General features: G+C 37.5%; 1 protein-coding gene across 2 annotated transcripts in view; it reads right to left on the bottom strand.

Moving 5' to 3' along the window:
• The window catches only part of LOC130357221 (gastrula zinc finger protein XlCGF67.1-like), a 52,384-nt gene extending 39,712 nt beyond the window's left edge, over window positions 1-12,672 (bottom strand). For both annotated transcript variants that reach the window (XM_056559828.1, XM_056559827.1), the window contains exon 1: window positions 12,553-12,672. The gene's annotated coding sequence lies outside the window, so the exon portion shown is untranslated. The remainder of the gene's footprint in view (window positions 1-12,552) is intronic.
• Window positions 12,673-13,260: the final 588 nt, after the last annotated feature.

Here is a 13,260-nt window from a genome sequence, read left to right as displayed (position 1 = left end):
TGCTACAACTCCCAGCATGCCCTTTGGCAGTCCGTGCATGCTGAGGGTTGTAGTTATGCAACAGCTGAAGGCACACTGGTTGCAAAACACATGAAAGTTTTTTTACTTAACTTAGTGTTTCCAAACCAGTGTGCCTCCAGCTGTTGCACAACTTCAATTCCCAGCATGCATGGTCTGTCAGTGCATGCTGGGCGTTATAGTTTGGAGGCACAGCTGGAGGCACATGGGTTGGGAAAAAGAGTTAGGAAACGAACAATGTTTCCCAACTAGTGTGCCTCCAGCTGTTGCAAAACTATAATTCCCAGCATGGCCAGACATGCTGGAAGTTGTATTTCGGCAATATCTGAAGGGTCAGATGTTGACGAACTACAACTCCCAGCATGCTTGGGCAGTCTGGGAGTTGTAGTTTTGCAACAGCTGGAGGTCCACAGTTTGTAGACCACTGTATAATGGTCTCCAATCTGTGGTCTTCCAGATGTTACAGAACTACAACTCCCAGCATGTCTCGACAGAGTGGGCATGCTGAGATTTGTAATTTTGGAACATCTGGAAGAGCACAGATTGGAGACCATTATACAGTGGTCTCCAAACTGTGGCCCTCCAGATGTTGCAAAACTACAACTCCCAGCATGCCCAGAAAGCCAAAGACTGTCTGGGCATGCTGGTAGTTGAAGTTTTGAAACTCCCAGAGGCAGCGGTGAGATCGCTTTACGGCGATCTCACTGCTGGCAATGAAGATGCTGCCCTGCTGCCGGAAACTCACCGCGGGGACGCAGCGCAGCCGGGACCGCATGGAGGACGTCGCTCACGCCGGGACCGCTCGGGACACCACATGGCCGGGTAAGTGACGCCGGGGGACGGGTAAGGGACACTTAGCAGAGTGGTGTGTGTCCCGATCCCCGTGATCCGGACTCACACACCGCGCTGCTAAGTATTCTCATAGCGAAACGCTGCTATCAGCTAGTCAGATTTGACTGATGGCAGCGATCGCTGGGGGGGGGGGGGGGGGGGGTTGGGATGAAACCCCCCGTGGTCACATGGTAAGGTGGCTGGATATCAGTGATAGCCACCATCTTACCGGGCGCTGGGGAAAAGTATAACGGAAAGCAGTAAAAGGAGAATGATCTGCAGTGTTAAGTGGATTACAACGCTATTATAATGTGACGGATCTTGTTCAATGATAAGATATCAAACATTTCCTATGTAAATGTATTAAATTGTTGGATCATAAAATAACAATATCCAAGTGATCTAATGAATAACTGAACTGGAAACAAATATTCTATATGCAAATTATTATAAAAGTGCTTTGGAATAACCAAGGAGTAAAAATATAAAGCAAAACAAAGGAGGAATAGAGATAGGAAAGTGATAACATTCTGGTGGTTCCTTAGTAGAACTTTCCTTCAGAAATAGAAAGGATTTCGCTACGTGCAGTTAAAGATGGTTTATATTTATGGGGAAAAAGACGCACGTGCCTCAAAATTTTTGGTGCAAAGGAAAAGTGCGCAGGTAATAAATCCATGTGTACTATATATGCAGCTCCAAGGTGCCCTGATTAGGCCACATCTGGGGGACATGCTCTACCAAAACGTGCGCAAAAAAATGCGGAAAAAAATACACACAAAACAGGGGTAAAATCTTTGATACATGTCCCCCTGTGTATATAGAAGAGTGTGTATAGTATGTGTAGAGGAGTGTGTATAGTGTGTATATAGAGGAGTGTGTATAGTCTGTATATAGAGGAGAGTGTATAGTCTGTATATAGAGGAGTGTATAGAGTGTGTATATAGAGGAGTGTGTATAGTGTGTATATATAGAGGAGTGTGTATAGTGTGTATATAGAGGAGTGTGTATATAGTCTGTATATAGAGGAGAGTGTATAGTCTGTATATAGAGGAGAGTGTATAGTCTGTATATATAGGAGTGTGTATAGTGTGTATATATAGAGGAGTGTGTATAGTGTGTATATAGAGGAGTGTGTATAGTGTGTATATAGAGGAGTGTGTATATAGTCTGTATATAGAGGAGAGTGTATAGTCTGTATATAGAGGAGTGTATATAGTCTGTATATAGAGGAGTGTGTATATAGAGGAGAGTGTATAGTCTGTATATAGAGGAGAGTGTATAGTCTGTATATAGAGGAGTGTGTATAGTCTGTATATAGAGGAGTGTGTATAGTGTGTATATATAGAGGAGTGTGTATAGTGTGTATATAGAGGAGTGTGTATATAGTCTGTATATAGAGGAGAGTGTATAGTCTGTATATAGAGGAGTGTGTATAGTCTGTATATAGAGGAGTGTGTATAGTCTGTATATAGAGGAGTGTGTATAGTGTGTATATAGAGGAGAGTGTATATAGAGGAGTGTGTATAGTGTGTATATAGAGGAGTGTGTATATAGTCTGTATATAGAGGAGTGTGTATATAGTCTGTATATAGGAGTGTGTATAGTGTGTATATAGAGGAGTGTGTATAGTCTGTGTATAGAGGAGTGTGTATAGTCTGTATATAGAGGAGTGTGTATAGTCTGTATATAGAGGAGTGTGTATAGTCTGTATATAGAGGAGTGTGTATACTCTGTATATAGAGGAGTGTGTATAGTCTGTATATAGAGGAGTGTGTATATAGTCTGTATATAGAGGAGTGTGTATAGTCTGTATATAGAGGAGTGTGTATAGTGTGTATATATAGAGGAGTGTGTATAGTGTGTATATAGAGGAGAGTGTATATAGAGGAGTGTGTATAGTGTGTATATAGAGGAGTGTGTATATAGAGGAGAGTGTATAGTGTGTATATAGAGGAGAGTGTATATAGAGGAGTGTGTATAGTATGTGTATATAGAGGAGAGTGTATATAGAGGAGAGTGTATAGTGAGTTTATATAGTCTGTATATAGAGGAGTGTATATATAGTCTGTATATAGAGGAGTGTGTATATAGTCTGTATATAGAGGAGTGTGTATATAGTGAGTTTATATAGTCTGTATATAGAGGAGTGTGTATATAGTCTGTATATAGAGGAGTGTGTATATAGTCTGTATATAGAGGAGTGTGTATATAGTGAGTTTATAAAGTCTGTATATAGAGGAGTGTGTATATAGAGGAGTGGAGTGTGTATATAGTCTGTATATAGAGGAGTGTGTATATAGTCTGTATATAGAGGAGTGTGTATATAGAGGAGTGTGTATATAGTCTGTATATAGAGGAGTGTGTATATAGAGGAGTGTGTATATAGTCTGTATATAGAGGAGAGTGTATATAGAGGAGTGTGTATAAAGTCTGTATATAGAGGAGAGTGTATATAGAGGAGTGTGTATATAGTCTGTATATAGAGGAGAGTGTATATAGAGGAGTGTGTATATAGAGGAGTGTATATAGTCTGTATATAGAGGAGTGGGTATATAGTCTGTGTATAGAGGAGTGTGTATATAGTCTGTGTATAGAGGAGTGTGTATATAGTCTGTATATAGAGGAGTGTGTATATAGAGGAGTGTGTATATAGTCTGTATATAGAGGAGTGTGTATATAGTCTGTGTATAGAGGAGTGTGTATATAGAGGAGTGTGTATATAGTCTGTATATAGGAGTGTATATAGAGGAGTGTGTATATAGTCTGTATATAGAGGAGTGTGTATATAGTCTGTATATAGAGGAGTGTGTATATAGTCTGTATATAGAGGAGTGTGTATATAGTCTGTATATAGAGGAGTGTGTGTATATAGAGGAGTGTGTATATAGAGGAGTGTGTATAGTGTGTATATAGAGGAGTGTGTATAGTGTGTATATAGAGGAGTGTGTATAGTGTGTATATAGAGGAGTGTGTATAGTGTGTATATAGAGGAGTGTGTATAGTGTGTATATAGAGGAGTGTGTATAGTGTGTATATAGAGGAGTGTGTATAGTGTGTATATAGAGGAGTGTGTATAGTCTGTATATAGAGGAGTGTGTATATAGAGGAGTGTGTATATAGTCTGTATATAGAGGAGTGTGTATATAGTCTGTATATAGAGGAGTGTGTATAGTCTGTGTATATAGAGGAGTGTGTATAGTCTGTATATAGAGGAGTGTGTATAGTGTGTATATAGAGGAGTGTGTATATAGAGGAGTGTGTATAGTCTGTATATAGAGGAGTGTGTATAGTCTGTATATAGAGGAGTGTATATAGTCTGTATATAGAGGAGTGTATAGAGTGTGTATATAGAGGAGTGTGTATAGTGTGTATATAGAGGAGAGTGTATAGTCTGTATATAGAGGAGAGTGTATAGTCTGTATATAGAGGAGAGTGTATAGTCTGTATATAGAGGAGTGTATATAGAGGAGTGTGTATATAGTCTGTATATAGAGGAGTGTGTATAGTCTGTATATAGAGGAGTGTGTATATAGAGGAGAGTGTATAGTCTGTATATAGAGGAGAGTGTATAGTCTGTATATAGAGGAGAGTGTATAGTCTGTATATAGAGGAGAGTGTATAGTCTGTATATAGAGAGTGTATAGTCTGTATATAGAGGAGAGTGTATAGTCTGTATATAGAGGAGAGTGTATAGTCTGTATATAGAGGAGTGTATATAGAGGAGTGGGTATATAGTCTGTATATAGAGGAGTGGGTATATAGTCTGTATATAGAGGAGTGTGTATATAGTCTGTATATAGAGGAGTGTGTATATAGTCTGTATATAGAGGAGTGTGTATATAGTCTGTATATATAGGAGTGTGTATATAGTCTGTATATAGAGGAGTGTGTATATAGTCTGTATATAGAGGAGTGTGTATATAGTCTGTCTATAGAGGAGTGTGTATATAGTCTGTATATAGAGGAGTGTGTATATAGTCTGTATATAGAGGAGTGTATAGAGGAGTGTGTATAGTGTGTATATAGAGGAGTGTGTATAGTCTGTATATAGAGGAGTGTGTATAGTCTGTATATAGAGGAGTGTGTATATAGAGGAGTGTGTATAGTGTGTATATAGAGGAGTGTGTATAGTGTGTATATAGAGGAGTGTGTATAGTGTGTATATAGAGGAGTGTGTATAGTCTGTATATAGAGGAGTGTGTATAGTCTGTATATAGAGGAGTGTGTATAGTCTGTATATAGAGGAGTGTGTATAGTCTGTATATAGAGGAGTGTGTATAGTCTGTATATAGAGGAGTGTATAGTCTGTATATAGAGGAGAGTGTATAGTCTGTATATAGAGGAGAGTGTATAGTCTGTATATAGAGGAGTGTGTATATAGTCTGTATATGGAGGTGTGTGTATATAGTCTGTATATAGAGGAGTGTGTATAGTCTGTATATAGAGGAGTGTGTATATAGTCTGTATATAGAGGAGTGTATATAGTCTGTATATAGAGGAGTGTATATAGTCTGTATATAGAGGAGTGTATATAGTCTGTATATAGAGGAGAGTGTATAGTCTGTATATAGAGGAGAGTGTATAGTCTGTATATAGAGGAGTGTGTATATAGTCTGTATATAGAGGAGAGTGTATAGTCTGTATATAGAGGAGTGTGTATATAGTCTGTATATAGAGGAGTGTATATAGAGGAGTCTGTATATAGAGGAGAGTGTATATAGAGGAGTGTGTATATAGTCTGTATATAGAGGAGTGTGTATAGTCTGTATATAGAGGAGTGTATAGAGTGTGTATATAGAGGAGTGTGTATAGTGTGTATATAGAGGAGTGTGTATATAGAGGAGAGTGTATAGTCTGTATATAGAGGAGAGTGTATAGTCTGTATATAGAGGAGTGTATATAGAGGAGTGGGTATATAGTCTGTATATAGAGGAGTGGGTATATAGTCTGTATATAGAGGAGTGTGTATATAGTCTGTATATAGAGGAGTGTGTATATAGTCTGTATATAGAGGAGTGTGTGTATAGTCTGTATATAGAGGAGTGTATATAGTCTGTATATAGAGGAGTGTATATAGTCTGTATATAGAGGAGTGTGTATATAGTCTGTATATAGAGGAGTGTGTATAGTGTGTGTATATAGAGGAGAGTGTATAGTGTGTGTATATAGAGGAGAGTGTATATAGTCTGTATATAGAGGAGTGTGTATATAGTGAGTTTATATAGTCTGTATATAGTCTGTATATAGAGGAGTGTGTATAGTCTGTATATAGAGGAGTGTGTATAGTGAGTATATAGAGGAGTGTGTATAGTGTGTATATAGAGGAGTGTGTATAGTCTGTATATAGAGGAGTGTGTATAGTCTGTATATAGAGGAGAGTGTATAGTGTGTATATAGAGGAGTGTGTATATAGTCTGTATATAGAGGATTGTGTATATAGAGGAGTGTGTATAGTCTGTATATAGAGGAGTGTGTATAGTCTGTATATAGAGGAGTGTGTATAGTCTGTATATAGAGGAGTGTGTATAGTCTGTATATAGAGGAGTGTATATAGTCTGTATATAGAGGAGTGTGTATAGTCTGTATATAGAGGAGTGTGTATAGTCTGTATATAGAGGAGAGTGTATAGTCTGTATATAGAGGAGTGTGTATAGTCTGTATATAGAGGAGTGTGTATAGTGTGTATATAGAGGAGTGTGTATAGTCTGTATATAGAGGAGTGTGTATAGTCTGTATATAGAGGAGTGTGTATAGTCTGTATATAGAGGAGAGTGTATAGTGTGTATATAGAGGAGTGTGTATAGTCTGTATATAGAGGAGTGTATAGAGTGTGTATATAGAGGAGTGTGTATAGTGTGTATATAGAGGAGTGTGTATATAGTCTGTATATAGAGGAGTGTGTATATAGTCTGTATATAGAGGAGTGTGTATAGTGTGTATATAGAGGAGTGTGTATAGTGTGTATATAGAGGAGTGTGTATAGTGTGTATATAGAGGAGTGTGTATAGTGTGTATATAGAGGAGTGTGTATAGTGTGTATATAGAGGAGTGTGTATAGTCTGTGTATATAGAGGAGAGTGTATATAGAGGAGTGTGTATATAGTCTGTATATAGAGGAGAGTGTATAGTCTGTGTATATAGAGGAGTGTGTATAGTCTGTGTATATAGAGGAGTGTGTATAGTCTGTGTATATAGAGGAGAGTGTATATAGAGGAGTGTGTATATAGAAGAGTGTGTATAGTCTGTATATAGAGGAGTGTGTATATAGTCTGTATATAGAGGAGTGTGTATATAGTCTGTATATAGAGGAGTGTGTATAGTGTGTATATAGAGGAGTGTGTATAGTGTGTATATAGAGGAGTGTGTATAGTGTGTATATAGAGGAGTGTGTATATAGTCTGTATATAGAGGAGTGTGTATATAGTCTGTATATAGAGGAGTGTGTATAGTCTGTATATAGAGGAGTGTGTATATAGTCTGTATATAGAGGAGTGTGTATATAGTCTGTATATAGAGGAGTGTGTATAGTGTGTATATAGAGGAGAGTGTATAGTCTGTATATAGAGGAGTGCGTATATAGTCTGTATATAGAGGAGTGTGTATATAGTCTGTATATAGAGGAGTGTGTATATAGAGGAGTGTGTATATAGTCTGTATATAGAGGAGTGTGTATAGTCTGTGTATATAGAGGAGTGTGTATATAGTCTGTATATAGAGGAGTGTGTATATAGTCTGTATATAGAGGAGTGTGTATATAGTCTGTATATAGAGGAGTGTGTATATAGTCTGTATATAGAGGAGTGTGTATATAGTCTGTATATAGAGGAGTGTATATAGTCTGTATATAGAGGAGAGTGTATAGTCTGTATATAGAGGAGAGTGTATAGTCTGTATATAGAGGAGTGTGTATATAGTCTGTATATAGAGGAGAGTGTATAGTCTGTATATAGAGGAGTGTGTATATAGTCTGTATATAGAGGAGTGTGTATAGTCTGTATATAGAGGAGTGTATAGAGTGTGTATATAGAGGAGTGTGTATAGTGTGTATATAGAGGAGTGTGTATATAGAGGAGAGTGTATAGTCTGTATATAGAGGAGAGTGTATAGTCTGTATATAGAGGAGAGTGTATAGTCTGTATATAGAGGAGAGTGTATAGTCTGTATATAGAGGAGTGTATATAGTCTGTATATAGAGGAGTGTGTATATAGTCTGTATATAGAGGAGTGTGTATATAGTCTGTATATAGAGGAGTGTGTATATAGTCTGTATATAGAGGAGTGTGTATATAGTCTGTATATAGAGGAGTGTGTATAGTGTGTGTATATAGAGGAGAGTGTATAGTGTGTGTATATAGAGGAGAGTGTATATAGTCTGTATATAGAGGAGTGTGTATATAGTGAGTTTATATAGTCTGTATATAGTCTGTATATAGAGGAGTGTGTATAGTCTGTATATAGAGGAGTGTGTATAGTGTGTATATAGAGGAGTGTGTATAGTGTGTATATAGAGGAGTGTGTATAGTGTGTATATAGAGGAGTGTGTATAGTCTGTATATAGAGGAGTGTGTATAGTCTGTATATAGAGGAGAGTGTATAGTGTGTATATAGAGGAGTGTGTATAGTCTGTATATAGAGGAGTGTGTATAGTCTGTATATAGAGGAGAGTGTATAGTCTGTATATAGAGGAGTGTGTATAGTCTGTATATAGAGGAGTGTGTATAGTCTGTATATAGAGGAGTGTGTATAGTCTGTATATAGAGGAGTGTGTATAGTCTGTATATAGAGGAGTGTGTATAGTCTGTATATAGAGGAGAGTGTATAGTCTGTATATAGAGGAGTGTGTATAGTCTGTATATAGAGGAGAGTGTATAGTCTGTATATAGAGGAGTGTGTATAGTCTGTATATAGAGGAGTGTGTATAGTCTGTATATAGAGGAGTGTGTATAGTGTGTATATAGAGGAGTGTGTATATAGTCTGTATATAGAGGAGTGTGTATATAGTCTGTATATAGAGGAGTGTGTATAGTGTGTATATAGAGGAGTGTGTATAGTGTGTATATAGAGGAGTGTGTATAGTGTGTATATAGAGGAGTGTGTATAGTCTGTATATAGAGGAGTGTGTATAGTGTGTATATAGAGGAGTGTGTATAGTGTGTATATAGAGGAGTGTGTATAGTCTGTATATAGAGGAGTGCGTATATAGTCTGTATATAGAGGAGTGTGTATAGTCTGTGTATATAGAGGAGTGTGTATAGTCTGTGTATATAGAGGAGAGTGTATATAGAGGAGTGTGTATATAGTCTGTATATAGAGGAGAGTGTATAGTCTGTGTATATAGAGGAGTGTGTATAGTCTGTGTATATAGAGGAGAGTGTATATAGAGGAGTGTGTATATAGAGGAGTGTGTATAGTCTGTATATAGAGGAGTGTGTATATAGTCTGTATATAGAGGAGTGTGTATATAGTCTGTATATAGAGGAGTGTGTATAGTGTGTATATAGAGGAGTGTGTATATAGTCTGTATATAGAGGAGTGTGTATATAGTCTGTATATAGAGGAGTGTGTATATAGTCTGTATATAGAGGAGTGTGTATAGTCTGTATATAGAGGAGTGTGTATATAGTCTGTATATAGAGGAGTGTGTATATAGTCTGTATATAGAGGAGTGTGTATAGTGTGTATATAGAGGAGAGTGTATAGTCTGTATATAGAGGAGTGCGTATATAGTCTGTATATAGAGGAGTGTGTATATAGTCTGTATATAGAGGAGTGTGTATATAGAGGAGTGTGTATATAGTCTGTATATAGAGGAGTGTGTATAGTCTGTGTATATAGAGGAGTGTGTATATAGTCTGTATATAGAGGAGTGTGTATATAGTCTGTATATAGAGGAGTGTGTATATAGTCTGTATATAGAGGAGTGTGTATATAGTCTGTATATAGAGGAGTGTGTATATAGTCTGTATATAGAGGAGTGTGTATAGTCTGTATATAGAGGAGTGTGTATATAGTCTGTATATAGAGGAGTGTGTATAGTCTGTGTATATAGAGGAGTGTATAGTCTGTGTATATAGAGGAGAGTGTATATAGAGGAGTGTGTATATAGAGGAGTGTGTATAGTCTGTATATAGAGGAGTGTGTATATAGTCTGTATATAGAGGAGTGTGTATATAGTCTGTATATAGAGGAGTGTGTATAGTGTGTATATAGAGGAGTGTGTATATAGTCTGTATATAGAGGAGTGTGTATATAGTCTGTATATAGAGGAGTGTGTATATAGTCTGTATATAGAGGAGTGTGTATAGTCTGTATATAGAGGAGTGTGTATATAGTCTGTATATAGAGGAGTGTGTATATAGTCTGTATATAGAGGAGTGTGTATAGTGTGTATATAGAGGAGAGTGTATAGTCTGTATATAGAGGAGTGCGTATATAGTCTGTATATAGAGGAGTGTGTATATAGTCTGTATATAGAGGAGTGTGTATATAGAGGAGTGTGTATATAGTCTGTATATAGAGGAGTGTGTATAGTCTGTGTATATAGAGGAGTGTGTATATAGTCTGTATATAGAGGAGTGTGTATATAGTCTGTATATAGAGGAGTGTGTATATAGTCTGTATATAGAGGAGTGTGTATATAGTCTGTATATAGAGGAGTGTGTATATAGTCTGTATATAGAGGAGTGTGTATAGTCTGTATATAGAGGAGTGTGTATATAGTCTGTATATAGAGGAGTGTGTATAGTCTGTGTATATAGAGGAGTGTGTATAGTCTGTGTATATAGAGGAGTGTGTATATAGTCTGTATATAGAGGAGTGTGTATAGTCTGTGTATATAGAGGAGTGTGTATATAGTCTGTCTATAGAGGAGTGTGTATAGTCTGTGTATATAGAGGAGTGTGTATATAGTCTGTCTATAGAGGAGTGTGTATATAGTCTGTATATAGAGGAGTGTGTATATAGTCTGTATATAGAGGAGTGTGTATATAGTCTGTATATAGAGGAGTGTGTATAGTCTGTGTATATAGAGGAGTGTGTATATAGTATGTGTATATAGGAGTGTGTATATAGTCTGTATATAGAGGAGTGTGTATATAGTCTGTATATAGAGGAGTGTGTATAGTCTGTGTATATAGAGGAGTGTGTATATAGTCTGTCTATAGAGGAGTGTGTATAGTCTGTGTATATAGAGGAGTGTGTATATAGTCTGTCTATAGAGGAGTGTGTATATAGTCTGTATATAGAGGAGTGTGTATAGTGTGTATATAGAGGAGTGTGTATATAGTCTGTATATAGGAGTGTGTATAGTCTGTGTATATAGAGGAGTGTGTATATAGTCTGTATAAAGAGGAGTGTGTATATAGTCTGTATATAGAGGAGTGTGTATATAGTCTGTATATAGAGGAGTGTGTATAGTCTGTATATAGAGGAGTGTGTATAGTCTGTATATAGAGGAGTGTGTATATAGTCTGTATATAGAGGAGTGTGTATATAGTCTGTATATAGAGGAGTGTGTATATAGTCTGTATATAGGAGTGTGTATAGTCTGTGTATATAGAGGAGTGTGTATAGTCTGTGTATATAGAGGAGTGTGTATATAGTCTGTATATAGAGGAGTGTGTATAGTCTGTGTATATAGAGGAGTGTGTATATAGAGGAGTGTGTATATAGTCTGTATATAGAGGAGTGTGTATATAGAGGAGTGTGTATATAGTCTGTATATAGAGGAGTGTGTATAGTCTGTGTATATAGGAGTGTGTATAGTCTGTGTATATAGAGGAGTGTATATAGAGGAGTGTGTATATAGTCTGTATATAGAGGAGAGTGTATAGTCTGTGTATATAGAGGAGTGTGTATATAGAGGAGTGTGTATATAGTCTGTATATAGAGGAGTGTGTATATAGTCTGTATATAGAGGAGTGTGTATATAGAGGAGTGTGTATATAGTCTGTATATAGAGGAGTGTGTATATAGTCTGTATATAGAGGAGTGTGTAGTGTGTATATAGAGGAGTGTGTGTATATAGAGGAGAGTGTATAGTGTGTATACAGAGGAGTGTGTATATAGTCTGTATATAGAGGAGTGTGTATATCGTGTGTATATAGAGGAGTGTGTATATAGTCTGTATATAGAGGAGAGTGTATATAGTCTGTATATAGAGGAGTGTGTATATAGTCTGTATATAGAGGAGTGTGTATATAGTCTGTATATAGAGGAGTGTGTATATAGTCTGTATATAGAGGAGTGTGTATATAGAGGAGTGTGTATATAGTCTGTATATAGAGGAGTGTGTATATAGTCTGTATATAGAGGAGTGTGTATAGTGTGTATATAGAGGAGTGTGTGTATATAGAGGAGAGTGTATAGTGTGTATACAGAGGAGTGTGTATATAGTCTGTATATAGAGGAGTGTGTATATCGTGTGTATATAGAGGAGTGTGTATATAGTCTGTATATAGAGGAGAGTGTATATAGTGTGTATATAGAGGAGTGTGTATATAGTCTGTATATAGAGGAGAGTGTATAGTCTGTGTATATAGAGGAGTGTGTATATAGAGGAGTGTGTATATAGTCTGTATATAGAGGAGTGTGTATATAGTCTGTATATAGAGGAGTGTGTATATAGAGGAGTGTGTATATAGTCTGTATATAGAGGAGTGTATATAGTGTGTGTTTGTGTATTATCCCTATAATACTCCTCACCTGTCATCCTTCACTTTCCTGTCACATGACCCGGCTGCGCCTGCGCTGTGTGTGCAGGGATAAATGTGATCCTGACATCCGGTGACCATGTGACCTGTCCTGTCCCTCCCCGCCCTCCATCCTCTTCCCCGCACTCCTCCCTCCTCCCTCCTCCCTCCTCCCTCCTCCCTCCTCCCATCTCCCATCTCCCATCTCCTCCCTCCTCCCCCCTCCTCCTTTCTCCCTCCTCCCTCCTCCTCCCTCCTCCCTCCTCCCTCCTCCCTCCTCCCTCCTCCCTCCGTCCTCCCCTCGGTGTCTTTGTGATTTCTTCTCCCAGTACAGACAGGTGAGAGGCCGGAGCTGCACAAAACAAGGATTTACAAGACAAATACACCGGGTTCCTTTATTACTCTAAAGAGGTTCTGCAGCAGAATGTACTGGACAGCTCCGTTATTAGCTAGTACACAATGCAGCTAAACCCGTCAAAGAAGTTCTGCAGCAGCACATGCTGAGCAGCCTATTTTATGAGCCAGTAAGTAATGCAGCTGCATTGTTGGATAAAGAGGTTCTGCAGCAGCACGCACATATGAAAGCTTCCTTTCATGAGACAGTAAGTGCTGCAGCTAAACCACTGGTCGAAGAGGTTCTGCAGCAGAACATACTGGACATCTCCTTTATTAGCCAGTACATAATGCAAACGAACCACTGGTCAAAGAGGTTCTGCAGCAG

Source organism: Hyla sarda, chromosome 2, assembly GCF_029499605.1.
Source record: "Hyla sarda isolate aHylSar1 chromosome 2, aHylSar1.hap1, whole genome shotgun sequence".
In the NCBI taxonomy this organism is placed as follows: domain Eukaryota; kingdom Metazoa; phylum Chordata; class Amphibia; order Anura; family Hylidae; genus Hyla; species Hyla sarda.
Note: the sequence above shows the minus strand (reverse complement) of the source record. Positions and strands in the feature narration are given on the sequence as shown.